This window comes from Bos indicus x Bos taurus, unplaced genomic scaffold, assembly GCF_003369695.1.
Source record: "Bos indicus x Bos taurus breed Angus x Brahman F1 hybrid unplaced genomic scaffold, Bos_hybrid_MaternalHap_v2.0 tig00478994_arrow_arrow_obj, whole genome shotgun sequence".
Classification (NCBI taxonomy): Eukaryota; Metazoa; Chordata; class Mammalia; order Artiodactyla; family Bovidae; genus Bos; species Bos indicus x Bos taurus.
In genome coordinates, this window is record NW_020868245.1 from 3800 (window position 1) to 21962 (window position 18163).

At 54.1% G+C, this 18163-nt stretch overlaps 1 pseudogene; it reads right to left on the minus strand.

Moving 5' to 3' along the window:
• Positions 1–1340: 1340 nt before the first annotated feature.
• On the minus strand, positions 1341–15814 carry LOC113889430 (annotated as a pseudogene).
• Positions 15815–18163: the final 2349 nt, after the last annotated feature.

Consider the following 18163-nt stretch of genomic DNA (forward strand, 5'->3'; position numbering starts at 1 on the left):
GCTGACTTATCTGGCTTCAAATTCTGACCCTGCGCACTCTTAGCTGTGTGACCTTGGGAAGGTCAACTTAACCTCTTTGAACTTTGGTCTCTAAAGCTAGGATGCTGTACATATTCAGATAAGATATATAAGCACTTGGTTTGGAGCCTGGCACAAACAGGTCTCCAAGAGTCTCCTGGCTGCAATTTCTGCCTTCCACATCTGGCTTCTGGCTCCTGGTTAGAGACCGAAGGAAGGGCCTTTGTCCCCTTGGGGAGGCTGAGGGAGGCAGGTGGTTTAGCTGACAAATCCCCACCCTGATTGATCATACTTGACGTGCATGGCTGCTCTCTGGACCTGAGCTCCAGCAGGGCCTGGGCCATCTAGCTGACTGCTGTCTGCTCAGGACCAGCTCAAGGCTGGGGTGCACAACCAACAGCTAATAAATACCTTTTTTTTTTTTTTGGATAATTGAACCCTAGGATGAGAGGGGGAAATCAGGACTGAGGGAGGCCTGGAGCACAAGCAAGGATGAGGCAGCCGGGAGAGGTCAGTGGGGGAGAGGAGCCGGCAGGGACAGGGTGAACAGACATTGGCTGTGGAAAGGATTTGGGATCCTGGGGAGATGGTTAGTACCGGGGTCTGATTCATCCTGCAAGCAATTCCCTTCTGTTCTCAGAAGGTCAATCCCACATGGTATATGGGATGGCGACTGCGCCATCTCAAAGGGTTACTGTGAGGGACTGATGAGGGCAGGAGGAGCCCTCAGCCTGGGTCCAGGGTCTGCTAAGTGCTCCCCACCTCCCTGTCACTCTCATGCACACACACACACCCCCCCCCCCAACATGATCTTCTAGATCTTGGGACCTCACGGGAGTCCTTCAAACACAAAGGGCTTCAGCATGTGGACAGATACACACCAAACCCCGCCCCACCCCTGGGCTCTGAACCCCTGGGCTCTGTCACAGGTGCCCACTGCACTCCCTTGGGGTCCCCCATTCCCCACCACTCACATCCCCCGTGCACACACACACCAGGGCCTCGCCAGTCAGCACCACTGAGGCTGATTAACAAAAACCATCAATTCTTTTACTTCCGAAGTCTCCCCTTCAAGGGGAGCCAGAAAATAGAACATTCTTTTTGGGTGGAGGGTAGGGGGATTTAATTAAAAAAAAAAACAACACTCTAATTAGTCAAATACTGATCTCAGTTAGGCCCTGTGTGCCGTGGGCCCAGTCCTTGGCTGGTTGCACCCCTCAGAACAGCCCCACCTCACCCCAGGAACTGGGGTGGCACCAAGAGGGGCCGCAGGGGGTGGCTGGCGGGACCCCCGCCGGGCCCTCCTCGGCGGGGGCCCGGGGTCACCACCGCAGGAAGTCCCGGATGAACTTGCAGAGCTTGATGAACCACAGGTTGGCTCCAAGGTCCATCAGGTACTGGATCTCCGGCGTGAGCATGCGCCGGCAGAGCTGCGCATGCCGCTGCCCGATGCTCTTCTTGAGGTTGTAGCCAGGATGGACTTGGCGCCCAGCGGCTGCCAGGGGCTGCATGGCCGAGTCCTCGATGGCCGCCGCGTCACCGCGCGGCCGCCGTCGATGCAGATGCGGCGCATGCGCTCGTTGGCGCGCGCAGGGCGGCCACCTCGCGGGCCATGCGCTCGCGCCCGAAGGCCTCCACCTTGCGCCAGAAGCTGGCGTTGAAGTGGCGGTAGAGGCGCGCGTCCAGCACGTTCCAGGCCGTGGCGCGCCGGTACAGCTCGCCCGAGAGGCGCGGCACGGCCGAGGCGCGGCGGGCGTTGAGCTTGAAGTAGAGCACGTCCTCCAGCTCCCAGCACAGCAGGTCCTTGAGCAGCACGAGCGACTCGTCGAAGTACTCCTGCAGCAGCACCAGGTGGAAGTGGCGCTCCACCTCCAGGATGTGCTCCTGCACCTGCGGGCTGCTGGGGTCCAGGTCGCTGTCGTAGCCCAGGTCGAAGAGAGCAGGTTGCGGAGGTAGTGGGCGTTGTAGCCGCGGGGGTCGTAGTAGCGGTCGGGGTCCTGCAGGAACTCGGCCAGCCTTGTCGCGGCCCGAGAGCTTCCACGTGAAGGGCACCACGGAGCCGAAGTAGTGGAAGGAGGACTCGAAGAGGCGGGCGGGTCGCGCAGCACGGTGATGAAGGCGGCGTTGGGCGCCACCAGGCCCGCACCTCGTCGTAGTGGAAGCGCATGTGGTTGCAGATGATGTTGAAGCAGGCCCCGGGCCGGTAGTCCTGCACCAGGCTGCGCGCGAAGAGGCGGGGTAGTCGAAGTCGTTGCGGCCGTTGGGGAAGGCGAACTTGAGCCCGTGCTTCTGGCCGAAGCGGAACAGGATGTTGAGCAGCGTGCTGCTGGCCGTCTTGTGCGTCTTCATGAACACGATGTCCCGCCGCGGCTGGCAGCCTCCCGCCGAGCCGTTGGCCGAGGTGGGAGCCTCTGGCTCCCTCGGGGCCGGAGAGCAGGGTGCCCCGCGCCCCTCGGGGGTCCTGCTGGGGATGGAGGGGTGGCAGAGCCTCAGGAATCGGCCTGCCGGCCCCCTCCACCCCGGGTCTACAGAGCAGGTGGCTGGGAGTGGGGGGCGGGTACCCCAGGGACTCGCCATGGTCAGGGAGCTGGGGGACCAGATGGGCCTGTTGTCCAGGCTGCAAGGCTTAGGTCAGTGGTTTGGCCTATCTGGCCTTACTTTCCTCTTCTGTGAAATGGGGACAGTAACCCTCTTTGTGGTGTTGCTGTGAGGACAAGAACAGTCTCATTCATGGCCACTTGATGTACATTCATCAAGAGTTCGTATGAGGCTGGACCACATGAAAACCCTGCATGCAAAAATGGGCATTTCCTCTAGTTCGACTTAATACCTCCAACTAAGGGCACAGGCTTGGGTAGGTGATCAGCCCAATGGGGAGGCAGGATGACCTCATGGTTAGGAGCCAGGCTTGGAGGCAGGCAGACCGCAGTTTGAAATCCAGGCCTGTGCCAGCCGAGTGCTCTTGGACTGGGCATCCCCACCTCCCGGCCCGCTGAGCCCACCGTGCAGATGGTGATATTTTATTCTTACGCTCCATGTCCGGCTCTGTTAGCACACCACTTCACAGATGAGGACACCGAGGCTCAGGGTTCCACAGTGAGTTCCCTGCCTTCAGTGGGACTTCTGCCCCGGGCACAGGGTGGCCACCCAGGAGGTAGCCCTTGTTATCAGACTGGGAGCCAACCCTCCGCTACCCCCAGCCCTCGGCCGCCCAGCAGGACCACTCACGTGGAAGCCAGGCCAGTGTACAGTGGGGGGACAGCATAGGAGTACAGCAGTAGCAGGAAGCTGGTGAAGAGCGCTCCCAGCACCAGCCCCTTGGCCATGGACTCCCAGCGCTTCTTCTGTGGCAGCGGCATCTCAGACACCTGCAGGGGGTGGGTGAGGGGGTGCAGAACAGGGCACGTGTTAGGAGGCCGGCCCCAGGGAGCCCTCACCACCATCCGCGGCCTGGCTGCCTTGAGAGCAGCTTTTAACATTGGGACCTGCCTTCGCCAGCTCTGTGGCCACCCCCACCTCAGCAGTCCAGATAAGGACAGCATCTGGGCTGCAGATGGACACGGTGGACAAAGGCCAACGCCAAGAAAGGCTGGGGCGAGAGGCAGGGGAAGGCCTGCTGCCTGGGTCAGTTTTCATTTGTGAGCTGAGTGGTGGGTATATGGGTGTTATCCGTTTTATTTTTTTGTAGACCTTTCTGGGCTTCATAATGAAATCATCTAAATAAACAAGGAAAAGAAGACCCTTTCCTAGTGCCCTGTTACCCCCAGGCCTGGGCCAGGGGTATCTACAGAGAGGGCCCTGGGGCCTGAGTCTCTCATCTTTCTGAAGGTTCAGCCAACCTGCCTGGCCCCCCCTGCCCACCCTTCCAGCCGTCCAGTGAGCGGCTGAGCTCCTTGTCTCTCCACACTGGCTCCTGTTCCCATGGGGTCTGTAGGGGACCAGGTGGAGAAACTGAGGCTCAGCGTGAGGAAGGAGAAGGACTCAGCTCACACAGGCCTCTGCCCACATGTCTGCCTCTTCTCCAGCTGCTGGCAGGCTGGGTCAACCAGGTTAGGTCTGAATTGCAGGTGAACAACAAATGTTTTAGTTATCTGTATGTCCCAAATAATGCCTAGGATATACTTATACTAAAAATTATTCAGTATTTCTCTGAATATCAGATTTAACTAGATGTCCGGGGGCCGGATGAGTGTTCCAGCTCTCAGCAGGGAACCGCTGGACCGTGCCTACAGGGGGCACCTGTGCGCCTTGAGACCAGTCTGTGACCTCAGGCTCAGTAGCAGGCAGCCCAGGAGCTGGAGCAGCCCATTCACCCTGAAATTCTCCCTTGGTCCACAGCCTTTTCAGCAGCAGCCTGGTCTTACTTTTCAGTCCCTGGTGGCTCAAGACAGTAAAGCGTCTGCCTGAAATGCAGGAGACCAGGGTTCGATCCCAGGGTTGGGAAGGTCCCCTGAGAAGGAAATGGCAACCCACTCCAGTGCCCTTGCCTGGAAAATCCCATGGACGAAGGAGCCTGGTAGGCTACAGTCCATGGGGTCATAAAGAATCGGACACGACTGAGTGACTTCACTTCACTTTTCACTTTTCCTGGTTTTTGGGGGCTAGGTTTTAGGTCTGACTGTGGTGACCCTGTCAGCAGGGGCTGAGGCCTGAGCTGAAATGGGGGTTGTTCAGGCAGAGCTGTGCGGATCCAGGACAGAGCTGGGACTCCGGGACCTTCTCATGGCCCCTTAGCTGCAAAGCCAAGGTCCCAAACTTTCCATTCCGTGCTGCACTGGGCCCCGGGTGCTGGAGGCCATGAGAGGTCATCCATGCCGCCCGCGATCACACACACGGCACGTCACCACTGACCCTGGGGCCAGAGGCCAGCCAGCCAGCCTGGAGGAGAACCCCTGGGAGAGTGACCGGAGGCACCCACAAACCTTTCCCAGAGAAGGGGCATTCCAGGCCTACCTGACCAGTCCCTCAGCCCCCCGCTGATCATCTAGAAAGTGCTCTCACAGGAAAGGACTAGCCGGAGGGAACCTGGCTTCCCTGGTGACAAGGACATATCTCTGTCCACTCTTAGGTGGGCAAGGTGGACAGGGTCGGGGAGGGAAGGAGAGTGTTTCCGGAGGGTTTTCCTTTCAAAGGAAGACTGTAGAAACCCTCCCAGTTCTAACTCTTCTTCAGAAAGACTTGGGGAAAGTCACCCAAGTAAGGGTGTTCACAGCAGTTTGGTCAGAAAAAAAGAAACCACGTCAGTGTCCATCAGCTGGGAATTCACTGCACAAACCAAGGCCCATTCCCAGACAGAGGCATCTGTACCTGCTTTAACAGATAAAAAAAAAAAAAAAAGAAAAGAAAACCAAGGTGGAGCTGAATGGACTGGCTCAAAAACACACCATGACCTACTAACATGAAAAAAGAAGTTCTGGGACAGCATGCCACCAAATCCATATAGGTGATGGTAAATACACACAGACCCAGTTAGAAACCCCTGGAGGGTAGTCTAGGTTTTAACAGTGTATCCTCTGCATAGCTAGGAGGGGGTATATGAGCAAATACTCTTCTATATTTGGCATTTCTGTAAGGGTTGGATTTCTTTATTAAAGAGAATATATTACTTTTTAATCAGAAAAAGGCAATAACGTGTATTTACTATATTTAAAGAATAGATAAAGCTTGCAAGGTGGGGAAAGTCAGCTCGCGCTGGTCTGGTCACAGAGAGGCCTAGGGGAGGGAGGTGCTGACCCGGGAGCCCCAGGCCCGGGTTTCAACCACAGGAACCCTTTGGAGCCCCAGTTTCTCATCCTAAAATGGGGAAGCTGGTGGTGCTAGCTCTCTCCCTGCCCCGCCCCAGAGATGGACCAGGCAAAGTGACTGGCACGTAGTTGTCACTCACAGAGAGTGGGAACCTGCTCAAAGTCCTGTCCTTGTCGCTCTCGGGGTGGGTCCCCCTTGCCAACCAAGCGCAAAATCTGCCCCCCACCTCAAGCGCCCCCACCGGCCTCCTGTTCCTTGGGGTCCCACAGGGCAGTCCTGGGCTGGGCCAGAACCTCAGACTCGAGCCCAAGCCCTGAGTGGAGGCCTGGGCATCGGGTTCTGACTTTCAAATGTCGAGGGGTTCGGATTGCTGCCCTCTGACTCACTCCCTCAGGGCCCACCCCTGTCTCAGGAGCCCACTCACCAGGGCACCTTCTGGAACTCAGGGAGGCTGCTGGTGAGGCTCTGGGAGAGGTCAGGCAGCAGGGGGCAGACCAGCCTCCCAGGACCACCAATCAGGCTCTGCCTGGCCCCGCCCAGGCCCGCCCCCAACCCCCATCAGGGCTTTCCCTCATTCATTCCTTCCTTTCCCACTCTGGCGTCCTCAAAACCAGTAGGGCCCTGCCCTGCCAGGTGCTGGCCTTGGGCCTCGCCACCCTCTGGGTTCACTTCTGAGCTCCTCTAGGAGCCAGGCCCTGGGACGGGGCTTCTCCAGAGCATCTTACTGAGTCCACCCCGCTGTCCTCGGATTCACTTCTGAGCCCCTCTAGGAGCCAGGCCCTGGGACGGGGCTTCTCCAGAGCATCTTACTGAGTCCACCCCGCTGTCCTCGGATTCACTTCTGAGCCCTCTAGGAGCCAGGCCCTGGGACGGGGCTTCTCCAGAGCATCTTACTGAGTCCACCCCGCTGTCCTCGGATTCACTTCTGAGCCCTCTAGGAGCCAGGCCCTGGGACGGGGCTTCTCCAGAGCATCTTACTGAGTCCACCCCGCTGTCCTCAGAGGCAGGCCTCCCTATCACCCCTGTTTTGCAGGTGGGGAAACTGAGGCTCTGGGTCACAAGCAGGGGGCACAACTGGGATTCGAGCTGTGGTCTGTGGCTTGCAGTGTGCATTTCCCGGCTGTCCGTGGCAGCTGCTGCCCAGCGTGCCGCGCGCCCAGCCCCAGCCCGAGGGGAAAGGGTGTGCACAGCTGGACCTCACAGAAGGCCGAGGCTTGCAAGCAGCTGACAGTCCCAGGGCTGAGGCCATGAGGTGGTGGTGGCGGCTTAGTCGCTCAGTCGTGTCCAGCTCTTTGCGACCCCCCGTGGACTGTAGTCTGCCAGACTCCTCTGTCCGTGGCATGCATTTTCCAGGCAAGAATACTGGAGTGGGTTGCCATTTCCTCCTCCAGGGCATCTTCACCACCCAGGATCGAACCCGTGTCTCCTGGCCGGCAGATTCTTTACCACTGAACCATCAGGGAAGCCTAAGGCCTTGGGGTACCGAGGACAATCGCAGCACGGCCCAAGCCTTCCAGCCTCCACCTTGGAAAACGGTGCCTCCAGAAGGCTGAGGCTCAGAGAGGGCAGAGCCCCATCAAGGTCACACAGCACAGCAGTGGCAAAGACAGGACTAGAGACTGAGTCTCCCTCCTCTGCTGTGGTGGGACAGTCCCAGGCACTCAGGGCAGACCGCCCCCCTCCCCACCCCACCCCTCTATTCCTGTCCTCCTGGGTTACCCCAGCCAGATCGCCCTCTGTGTGTGCCGACGGCTGGCTCCCGGCCAGACCCAGCACTCCTCCTGTTCAGCTGGACCAGCAGACTCCAGGGAACGAAGGGGAGTCGGGCTCATCCTCCACAGCATCCACACAGGGACCCCAAGCCTAGGATGGTGAGCCTTCCAGCCTAGGGCGCCACCAGCAGGCAGGCCTCCATCCAGGGCATCCTGCTCCCCCAGGGGCCGTGCGCAGGGCAGAGGAAGACACTCATCTGGGGCCACGTCTGCTGCCCCTTCCCTCTCCCTGCCTGAGCCACATCTGACTCCCAGGCTGCCTCTGCGGTCACTGGGAAACTGGATTGCTCCATGACACCCAGGAGTGTGCTGGCTGGCTCCCTCTTGCTTCAGCGGCCGTGAATATTCATGAGTTCCCTCCCTGGGGAGAGCAGGTGGCATATCCCTGTAGTATCCCTGTACACTGTGGGTGCTGCCCCGGCCCTCTGCCCCCTGGGTGGTTCCCCCTGACCCTCTCTGGACCTCAGCAGCCCGGCAGCTCCTCCATCCAAGGGCTCAGCAAGGTTCCTGGTGTCCTTGGCCCAAGGACACTGGCAGCCGCAGAGCCCTGCAGAGAGCCTGGGACTGGCTTGAAGGCCATGGGAGGGACACGAAGGCAGGTGAGCGGGGAAACTAACTGCTTCTCCAATCACATCTCATGTTAAGTCTCAAAGCTGCCCTCTGAGTCAGGTACTACCGTTAGCCACTCCCCAGGTAAAGAAACCCAGGCTCAGAGAGGTGAATTCACCTGTCCAAGGTCACACAATTAGCCATGAGCAGACAGAACCAGAGTCAAAACACGGACTTGCCAAACTCTAGGTCTTAGAGATGTCCAAGGCACGACCGGAGACCAAGGTTTGTCTAAAAGCTGGGAGAGCCCAGAGAGCCAGGACCTCAACCTGAATGGTGTCCTGGAGGCAAAGTACCTGAGCAGGGCTGGGAGGACGAGTCTGATGAGACTTCACCTCTCTGAGCTCCAGGTTCTTCATCAAAAAGGTACAGAAATGTGCCTCTCCTGCCTCCACCCCCGGTGAGGTGGTGGCACAGGACACCCCTGGATCAGCCTCCAGGGATCTGGGCTGATCAGAGATGCAGATCCTTCCCAAAGTCTCTGTGGGAACAGGTAGGTCTAGGGCCCTCAGGCTCAGCCCAGGCACTGGAATCTCTCATCCTTGCTCAGCGTTGCTCATGGACAGAGGGTGCCCAGAAAAGCCTCCCCCCTACACCCCACCAAATCCTTCCTTCAACACTGATGCCCAGAGCCCCACCATGGCCCACGCATGGGGCTTTAGGGACCGGAGTATCGCCATCAATTGATCATAATCACTACTGTGACGGTCAGTGATGCCACAGCGAGCACTTTCATAAACCGAGCAGCTGCCAGTGCCTCCGAAGGAGCAGCAGGCATGTGACCCTGTGTGCTCAGCGTTCTTTCCCCCAGAGCCCCGCCCAGCTTCCACGGAACAGGGGAAGCCCAGAGTCCTCCTCTCCCTGGGGGCTGAGCTGAGTCCAGGGCCGGCATCAAAGAGCAGATACCGAGGTTTAGGAGCGTGGACTCTGGACCAGAGTCTAGTCTTGTGCTCGGGACTCGCCATGCATCACGCACCCTCATAACCTTTGCAGGGAGCCCTCTTTATCCCCCACTGTACTGTAGACGAGAAAGCTGAGGCGCAAGGAGAGGAAGTGACAAGCCCAGAGTCGGGAGGTAGGGGGGCAGATGTAAGATCCTCATCCAGGTGGGAGTGGAGCGCAAGCTTTTGAGCAAGAAGTGAAATCGTGAGAGGAGTGGGAATCTAGTAAGAAGAGCCAAGTAAATATTTTATTTACACGCATATGTATCAGTAACATAGAGTTTTGGAAAAATAAAGCACTGCAAGTTTGGGAACTTCCTGGTGGTCCAGCGGGGAAGAGGATGCACTCCCAGTGCAGGGGGCCCAGGTCCAACCCCCGTCAGGGAACTCGATCCCACGTGCTATGACCAAAGATCCCATATGCCACAGTTAAGACCCGGTGCAGCCAAGTAGACCTTTTTATTCTAACCTGAAATTTTCATATTTCTAAATACTGTTCTTGTCCTAGTGGACTGAGGCCAAGCATAAGGGAAATCTACTCAGTGCTGCTGCTCTTAATATTTCTACTTGGAGTTTGATCACTGCATTTTCTCTTTGACAACAACACTGCTCTAGTAGCCAGTGTAAACAGTGCATTGTATGCTGCTGCTGCTAAGTCGCTTCAGTCGTGTCCGACTCGGTGTGATCCCATGGACTGCAGCCTACCAGGCTCCTCCATCCATGAGATTTTCCAGGCAACAGTAATGGAGTGGGGTGCCATTGCCTTCTCCCACAGTGCATTGTATAATTTGATTCAATTATTTTGATTTACCTAATTTCATACTGTTCTTTAGTAGCCGGCCTTTAGCTGGGGTTCGATGTCCACAAGCACTTACCATGAAAAAACTTCATTTTAGAATGGCGAGTGATCACCCAATAAGAGTTTTGTTAGGAAAATTATTTGAGAATGATAGAAGATGCCTAAGGAAACTTCTGATCCAGTGACGCTCAAAGGAATAGACTATAAAATAAATTGGGAGAGATAGAGGGAAATTTCAGTGTAGTATAACCTAGACTTGTACTTTTTTATTATGTATTCATTTATATCCAGAAAAACAAAGATGAAATTCTAAAGATGCAATGCATGCTAATATCTAATCCTCTCATTCACACCAGTTCATTTTGTATGCAATTTTGGTTCCAGAAATGTACATTTTCCTCTCCCATAAAAGTAGTCTGGAGGCTGGACATGAAAACAAGTTACATCTAGCCAGTTTTTCAGTTATAAGTGACCCACAACTTAAAACTCACTGCAGTAGAGACACAACAGTCCGAACAGCTTCCTCTCTGCCAGCCCTTTTATTAAGGCTTCGTAAAAAGTGAACGGTATGCGTGCACATGTTTAGTGACTCAGTCGTGTCTGACTCTCTGCGACCTTTCGGCCTGTAGCCCGCCAGGCTCTTCTGTCCATGGGACTTTTCAGGCGAGAATACTGGAGTGGGTTGCCATTTCCCTCTCCAGCGGATCTTGCCGACCCAAGGATCAAACCCACACCTTTTCTTTCTGCTGCATCGCAGGCGGATTCTTTACCCACTGAGCTGTGGTATAGAATATCGAAAAACCAACAAGCGCTGATTCAAAGCAAATTCCTCTCTTAATTACAACACCATGTGGCAACCCACTCCAGTGTTCTTGCCTGGAGAATCCCAGGGATGGGGGAGCCTGATGGGCTGCCATCTAAAGGGTCGCACAGAGTCGGACACGACTGAAGCGACTTAGCAGCAGCAGCAGCAACAGGTCAAGAGAGTTTAACATCTGAGACAAGGGCAACTCATTAAAACAATAGCATCTTGATGTAGTAATTAAGAAATATGACTCCATGGCTGTCATGGATATCTCAAGCACTTTGGATCTTTTAATTGCTTTTATTGAAAACTACAATACAAAACACTGCTTTGATTGGTGCTATATTGGGTAAGCAGTTAGCATATTAAAAAGCAGATATACTAGATATGCTAGATAAGCAGATATGCTAGATAGCATATTAAAAAGCAGAGACATTACTTTGCCAACAAAGGTCCATCTAGTCAAGGCATTGTTTTTTCCAGTGGTCATGCATGGATGTCAGAGTTGGACTATACAGAAAGCTGAGCGCTGAAAAATTGATGTTTTGAACTGTGGTGCTGAGAAGACTCTTGAGAGTCCCTTGGACTGCAAGGGGATCCAGCCAGTCCATCGTAAAGGAGATCAGTCCTGAATATTCATTGGAAGGACTGATGTTGAAGCTGAAATCCAATACTTTGGCCACCTGATGTAAAGAACTGACTTGAAAAGACTGATTTGAAAAGACCTTGATGCTGGGAAAGATTGAAGGTGGGAGGAGAAGGGGATGACAGAGCATGAGATGGTTGGGTGGCATCACCGACTCAATGGACATGAGTTTGAGTGAACTCTGGCAGCTGGTGATGGACAGGGAGGCCTGGCGTGCTGTGGTCCATGGGGTCGCAAAGAGTCGGACACGACTGAGTGACTGGACTGAATTGAACTGAACTGGTAAGCTGTTTGGGAAGTATGAAGAAAAGACATGAATAAAAGCATTTTCTAAAGTGAGAGATGTTTGGGATTAGACGATGCGAGCTATTATATATAGAATGGATGAACATCAAGGTCCTGCTGTATAGCACAGGGAGCTATATTCCATGTTCTGTAATAAACCATAATGGAAAAAATATATATATATAAAAATATATATATGGAAAAAGAATATATATATGTGTGTGTGTGTGTGTATAAGTGAATCACCTTACTGTACACCAGGAACTAACACAACCTTGTAAATCAACTATACTTCAATAAAATAAATTTTAAAAAGAAGAGCTGCATGGAGCCAAGCCTTCCGGAGTGAGAGTGTTGGTTGCAGGAGCTGTGCCTGCAGCCTTGCCAGAGGGGGCTCTTCCCAAGTGTCAGTGACACCGGCTCTGGTTGGTTCTGCCCCCATGGGAAAATTTCTTTTTTGTATAATTTTATTTGCTTCTTTTCGGCCGTGCTGGGTCTTTGTGGCTGCGTGGGCTTTTCTCTAGCTGCGGCAAGCCGGGCCGCTCTCTAGTTGGGGCCCACGGGCTTCTCTTTGAGGTGGAGCACAGGCTCAGGGGCATGCGGGCTTCAGTAGTTGCAGCACGTGGGCTCAGTAGTAGCTGCGGTTCCCAGACTCTAGAGCACAGGCTCAACAGCTGTGGCCCAGGAGCTTAGCTGCTGCTGGGCATGTGGGGTCCTTCCGGGCCAGGGATCGAACCCGTGTCTCCTGCATTGGCAGGTGGAGTCTCCACCACTGAGCCAGCAGTACAGGTGTTCTGCAGGTATTGACTGAGCACCTGTACAGCGCCCAGCACTGGGGTGCAGGCTGCCCAGTGCATGGAGCCCAGGCTTTCAGGGCGGGGGGCGAGAGAGGTGCAGGCAGACAGCTGCGGGTGCTCTGATGGAGACACACAGGCAGAGCTTCCTGGTGCAGAGAACACACCGGATCCAGCCTGGAGGGGCGGCAGGGGGTGGATGCTCGGGGCCCGAGACCACCCAGAGGGGCTGGCTGGATGGGGGGGGGTGCTCAGGGCCGGTGACCGCCCAGAGGGACGGGATGGGGCGTGGGTGCTCAGGGCCCCGTGAGCTAGAGGGGCGGGATGGGAGGTGGGTGCTCAGGGCCCTGTGATCACCTAGAGGGGGGGGAGAGAGAAGTGCAAGAGGCAGGGCATATATGTATACATAGAACCGAATCACTTTGTTGTACAGCAGATACTAACCGCATTGTAAAGCAATTATACTCCACATTAAAAAAAAAGAAAAGAAATCTACTGTTCCAACTCCTTTTTTAGCTTGGGTAGGGAAAAAGACATTAAAATGACATTAAAAATGAAATAGAAAATGCCTCAGCCGAGAGTGCCTAGAGAGACAGGACAAGAAAATGGAATGTGGCATCCTGGATAGGATCCCGAAATGGAAAAAAACTAAGCAAATCTAAATAAAACACAGATCTTAATTACTAATCACATAGCAATAATGGCTCATTAAAGGTCACAAACATACATATGAAAGTCAAGTGTTAATGTGAAGCATCTATGGGAACTTTCTGTAGTATCCTCACAATTTTTCGGTAAGTCTTTTTAGAATGGTTCTAAAAAATAAAGTTTGTAAAAAAACAATAATTAAAAAAAAAAAAACAACCAAAATCAAATGCAACAGAACAGAAGGGAGGCCTTCCTCTGGGTAGGCTCTGTGTGCGCCCATGACCTCAGGTCTGACTCCCAGCATCTTGAAGGTAGAGACCAGTATTACACAGGCCAGGAGAGCGAGGCAGCTTGTATGGGCACCCTGCTAGCAATCACTGTTCTGTCTGATTCCAGCCTGGCTTCTGACTTCTCTCCTGGCTCAAGCTCAAAAGCCATTCCATGGGATATGCTGAGATGACATGAATTTTTTCCCTAAGTTCTAGGGTGGTTCTGTCACTCTAACTATTCTGCACTACTTCGGCAGTTCCTAGAGGAAATTCCTCCTCCGCCTTTTATTACACCCAGTCTCTGAACGTTCACTGGGCACTGGTGTCAGATCCCTGAGAGAATGACACCTGAAGCCCTGTCTTCAAGGAGCTGGAGACAGACCCAACCCTGAAGACAGTTCAGTGGTATTTACTCAAGACCTGGCCAGGCCTGTCATCCTGAGAACTTCCTAGGTGTTACCTCTAACCTCACCTCACCCTGTTGCCCACCATGCCAGGCCCTACACCCTCTCATTTAATTCATAACAACCCTTGGGAGGTGGCCTCATGCCCACTTTATGGATGAAGAAACTGAGGCGCCATAAGATTTTTGTGCTACGCTGATTTGGACGGGAACTGAGATTCCAGCCCACTCTTCAGGGCTGTCCCCCAAAGTCTCCCACCTGCTTTCCTGAAGCACCACCCCCATTCCCTGCCACCCTGTCAGCCTCTACCAACCCCAGCTGGCCTCACCTCGGAGCCAGCGCAGGAGGAAGTGGTCATCAGCCTTGGGCAGTATGGGGAGCAGGTCCTGAAGGTTGTCCCGGAACTGAGGGAGGGGATACAGTGGTCAGAGGTGCTCCCACAATCCCACGCTGTCCCAGACCTTCCCAGTCTCAGTCCACTGGTCAGTCCTGCCCAGGGACCCTGCAGAGTTAGCAGCACATGCCCGGACCAGGTTGCGACCTGGGAATGGGTCAGCCCTCAGCCCACCATGGCAGGAAGAGTTGGATCCTTCTCAAACCTGAGGAGTTCTTTGCCCCACAAGACCCTTCTTCTGTAGGTTCAAGGGAGGGTTATGCCGTTTCTGTTTTTATAAACATCCCTGGTGAATCTGATGCAGGCCCACCAGAACATTCTGGAGACGTTGCCTGGATATTGAGTCATGAGGATCTGGACTTGGAAGCAAGTAGCTTAACCTTTCTGAGCCTCAGTGTCCTTGTCTGTGAAGTGGGGATAATGATACATTTGTGCCAGTCAAAGGAGTTTGTGAAGGTAAAGGCTTTAGATTCAGGCCTGGCTTGCAGCAGGTGACAGATGTGAGGCTCACAAACCAGGAGCCTCAAAAGAAACCCTTCTCCAGTGTCTGAAATTGCCCTTTCACAGGCTTAAGGTGTGAGCCACGGTTGTGATTGGAGAAGGAAATGGCAACCCACTCCAGTATTCTTGCCTGGAGAATCCCATGGACAGAGGAGCCTGGTGGGTTACAGTCCGTAGCATCGCAGAGAGTCAGGCGTGACTGATCGACTGAACAGCAACAGTTGTGATACCCTCCTGTCCCCAACGTTGCCACCCTGAATTCACAGCTTCCAGTCTCTGGCCACCTGCAAACTGATTTTTTTTTTTGTGGCCATGCCACAGGGGTGTGGGATCTTAGTTCCCTGACCAGGGATTGAACCCATGCCACAGCAGTGAGTCCTAACCACTGGATTGCCAAGGAATTCCTGGCAAATAGAATTAATGCTGTAGCAACTAAGACCTCCTCATGGTTAAGACACTACCAGGTGAGGCTCAGACTTCCCTGGTGGCTCAGACAGTAAAGCGTCTGCCTACAATGCGGGAGACCGGGATTCAATCCCTGGGTGGGAAGATCTCTTGGAGAAGGAAATGGCAACCCACTCCTGTATTCTTGCCTGGAAAATCCATGGACGGAGGAGCCTGGTAGACTACAGTCCATGGGGTCGCAAAGAGTCCCATAGGGCTGTCTTGATACCACCAATCCCTCCCCCCATTTCCTTTAATGAAAACATTAACAATAGGGAGAAGGCTTACCGCCTGGGGATTCAGAAAGCCACAGAGAGAAACCAAACAAATAAAGGTTGCAATCTGGGCAGGAGACCTGGGCGGCTGTCTACCCAAGGCTGCCTCAGTGCAAAAGGCAGGGCCGCCCTCCTCCACCTTCTCAAGGGACAGGCGCCGGCAGAGGTGGAGAGCAGTACTGAGTCGCAGAGAGGCCCAGAGAGGGGGGCTCCTGGGCCAGGTGGGTGCCCAGCTCCCTGGACAACCTGTGCGCTGGAGCCGAAGGTCTGGACGCCCACTCTCCAGGGTCCCCTTCCGCAGCTGTGCCCCGGGGGCTGCTCGCCCCCTGCCCAAGCCTCCCCGCTCCCAAGTTCCTCACCCGGGTCAGCGCCTCCTGCTGCTGGGGGCTCAGGTCCCCAACTCGGCCGCTCAGGGTTCCCTGAGCGCCGGTGTCCAGGACGAGTCTGCCCGCCCTGCTGCCTGGGCTGTTTTTGCTGGGCGGGTCGGATGTTGGTCCCGCCCCCACGGCCTGGAGAGCACCCCTCCTTTCCCGACCCTTCCCGCCAGCTTTGCGCCTCCGCTCAGGGACTTTTCCCACAGTCGCTAAGGCACACCCTACCCGGGGCAGGGAGGTGACCTGCTCCAGAGGGATCCCAGAGCACAGACTCTAGGCGGGGGTCGGGGGGTGGGGAGCGCCACCAGGCTCCTCCCACCTCCCGGCGACCTCATCCCAGGGGCTCCCACAGGGTCCCAAGGGACAGGCAAGACAGGGGGGCATCAGAGACATGTGGGCAACTTTCAGGGATCACAGCAGATCTCCTTCCCAACAAACTTAATAAATTTGGTTCACCCCTCCGGGTGGTAGCGTGCCTTTCTGCCAACCTGTCCCTGGTCTTGACCACAGGCTGGGTGCTTGCCAGTGCTCCCTAGCCGGTAGGAGCTCCGGTAAATGCAGAATGGTTTCAGCCTTCAAGACAGCCTGGAGGAGGGCCTTCCCTGGTGGTCCAGTGGTTAAGACTCCGCTCTGCCAGTGCAGGGGGTGCCGGTTCCATCCCTGGTTGGGGAACTAGGATCCCACATGCCCTGAGGTTTGGCAAAAAAAAAAAAAAAAAAAAGATCCGGAGGATTGCATAAGGCAACCCAGGATGGGCTCCTAATCATAGTTATTACTGTCGAGACTCACCAGAGCAATGACCTGCAGGGATAGAGAGCTAAAAATGCACCCTCCCTCCCCAGGGTGAGCTCCTCAGCCCAAAGGCTGGGACCGGACGTGGCAGTGTGCAGATGGCAGCCCCGGGCGGGTGGTGGAGGGTTGGGAAGACCAAGGTGCTGGGCAGCTGCCACAGGTGTCCAGGGCAGCATCCGAGAGCCAGGCAGAGGTCACCAGGGACGGTGAGAAAACCCAGGTTGCCTGGGCAGGAATTTTCGAGGGAGAGGAGCAGGCGGGAGGTGAAGGGGAAGAGGGTGGTTAGTCTGGTCACTGGAACCTTTATCCTCTGTCCTCACTTGCAGTCAAACCACGTTCTGCGCTTCGCTGGCCAAGCTGGTGGCCGCCAGCCATGTGTGGCCGGGCATTGGGAACGTGGCTTGTCATTAGTGCAAATGGAGATGAGCTGTAACTGTGAAATGCACACCAGACCTTGAAGACAGCACTCCCCGAAATGAAATGAAATAGCTCATTAATTGTTATACAGATTACATCTTGAAGTAATATTTTTGATACATTGGGTTAATATATTGTTAACATTAATTGCACCATTTTTTCACTTTTTAATAATCTATATTTTTTAATTAATAAACTTATTTTTAAGGGCAGTTTTGGATTCACAGCAAAACTGGGCAGAGAAAGAAGTAGTAGAGAGCTCTCATATACCCCCGTCCCTTCACCCCACAGCCTCCCCCACCGTGGACGCCCCCCACCAGCAGGGACATTGATTACAATCAGTGACTTGGTGTTGTACATGCTATGGTTGGTCAATGTATAATGACATATTCACCATCGTGGTACCATAGAGAGTAAATTCACAAGCTCACTGCCCTACAAATCCTCTGTGCTCTCTGCCTTCTCTGTTTTCACTTTGTAAGAATGTGAGGACCAGAAAAGTTAAAATTACATGTGTGGCTCACATTTGTGGCTTGCATTATACTTCATTTGGGCAGTACTGTACTGTCCTGAAGGATTTTAAATCTTAAGGAAAAAAGAAAAAGAAATTACCAAAGGCTAAAAGAAAGTAGAAGCGACGCTTACCACGTTCTAGAAGGGGATGGTCTGCACTTAAAAACAATGACAGAAATCACAAAGGGCGATCAATTGGTTTGCCTACATAAACATACAAAAATCTGTGAAACAAGAAATGGAATTTAGGCATTTAGTCACTATTGGCTAATGTGAATTTGGGAAAAAAATAAAATGGGACAGAAATTGACATCCTCATAAAGCAGGGTCCGCAGCCTCCGGGATCTGATGCCTGATGCTCTGAGTGGAGCTGATGTAACGAGAGCAGAAATCAAGTGCACAGTGACTGTCATGTGTTGAGTCACCCTGAAACCACCCCCACCCCTTGGGGTCTGTGGGAAAATCGGCTTCCACGAAACTGGTCCTGGTTCCAAAAAAGGTTGGGAAACGCCATTATAAAGAAGGCAGGCAAACTGATAAAAATGGCAAAGGACGCAAGGCACCAATTACCAGAAGAGAACATGCACAGTGGCAATAATCACGTGGTTAATGCTTAACCTCCAGGTCACCAAAGGAGTATGTATACAAGCAATGACATGCTTTTTCCTCCAACAAATCAGCAACAAAAGAAAATAAACACACACAAACACACAGACAC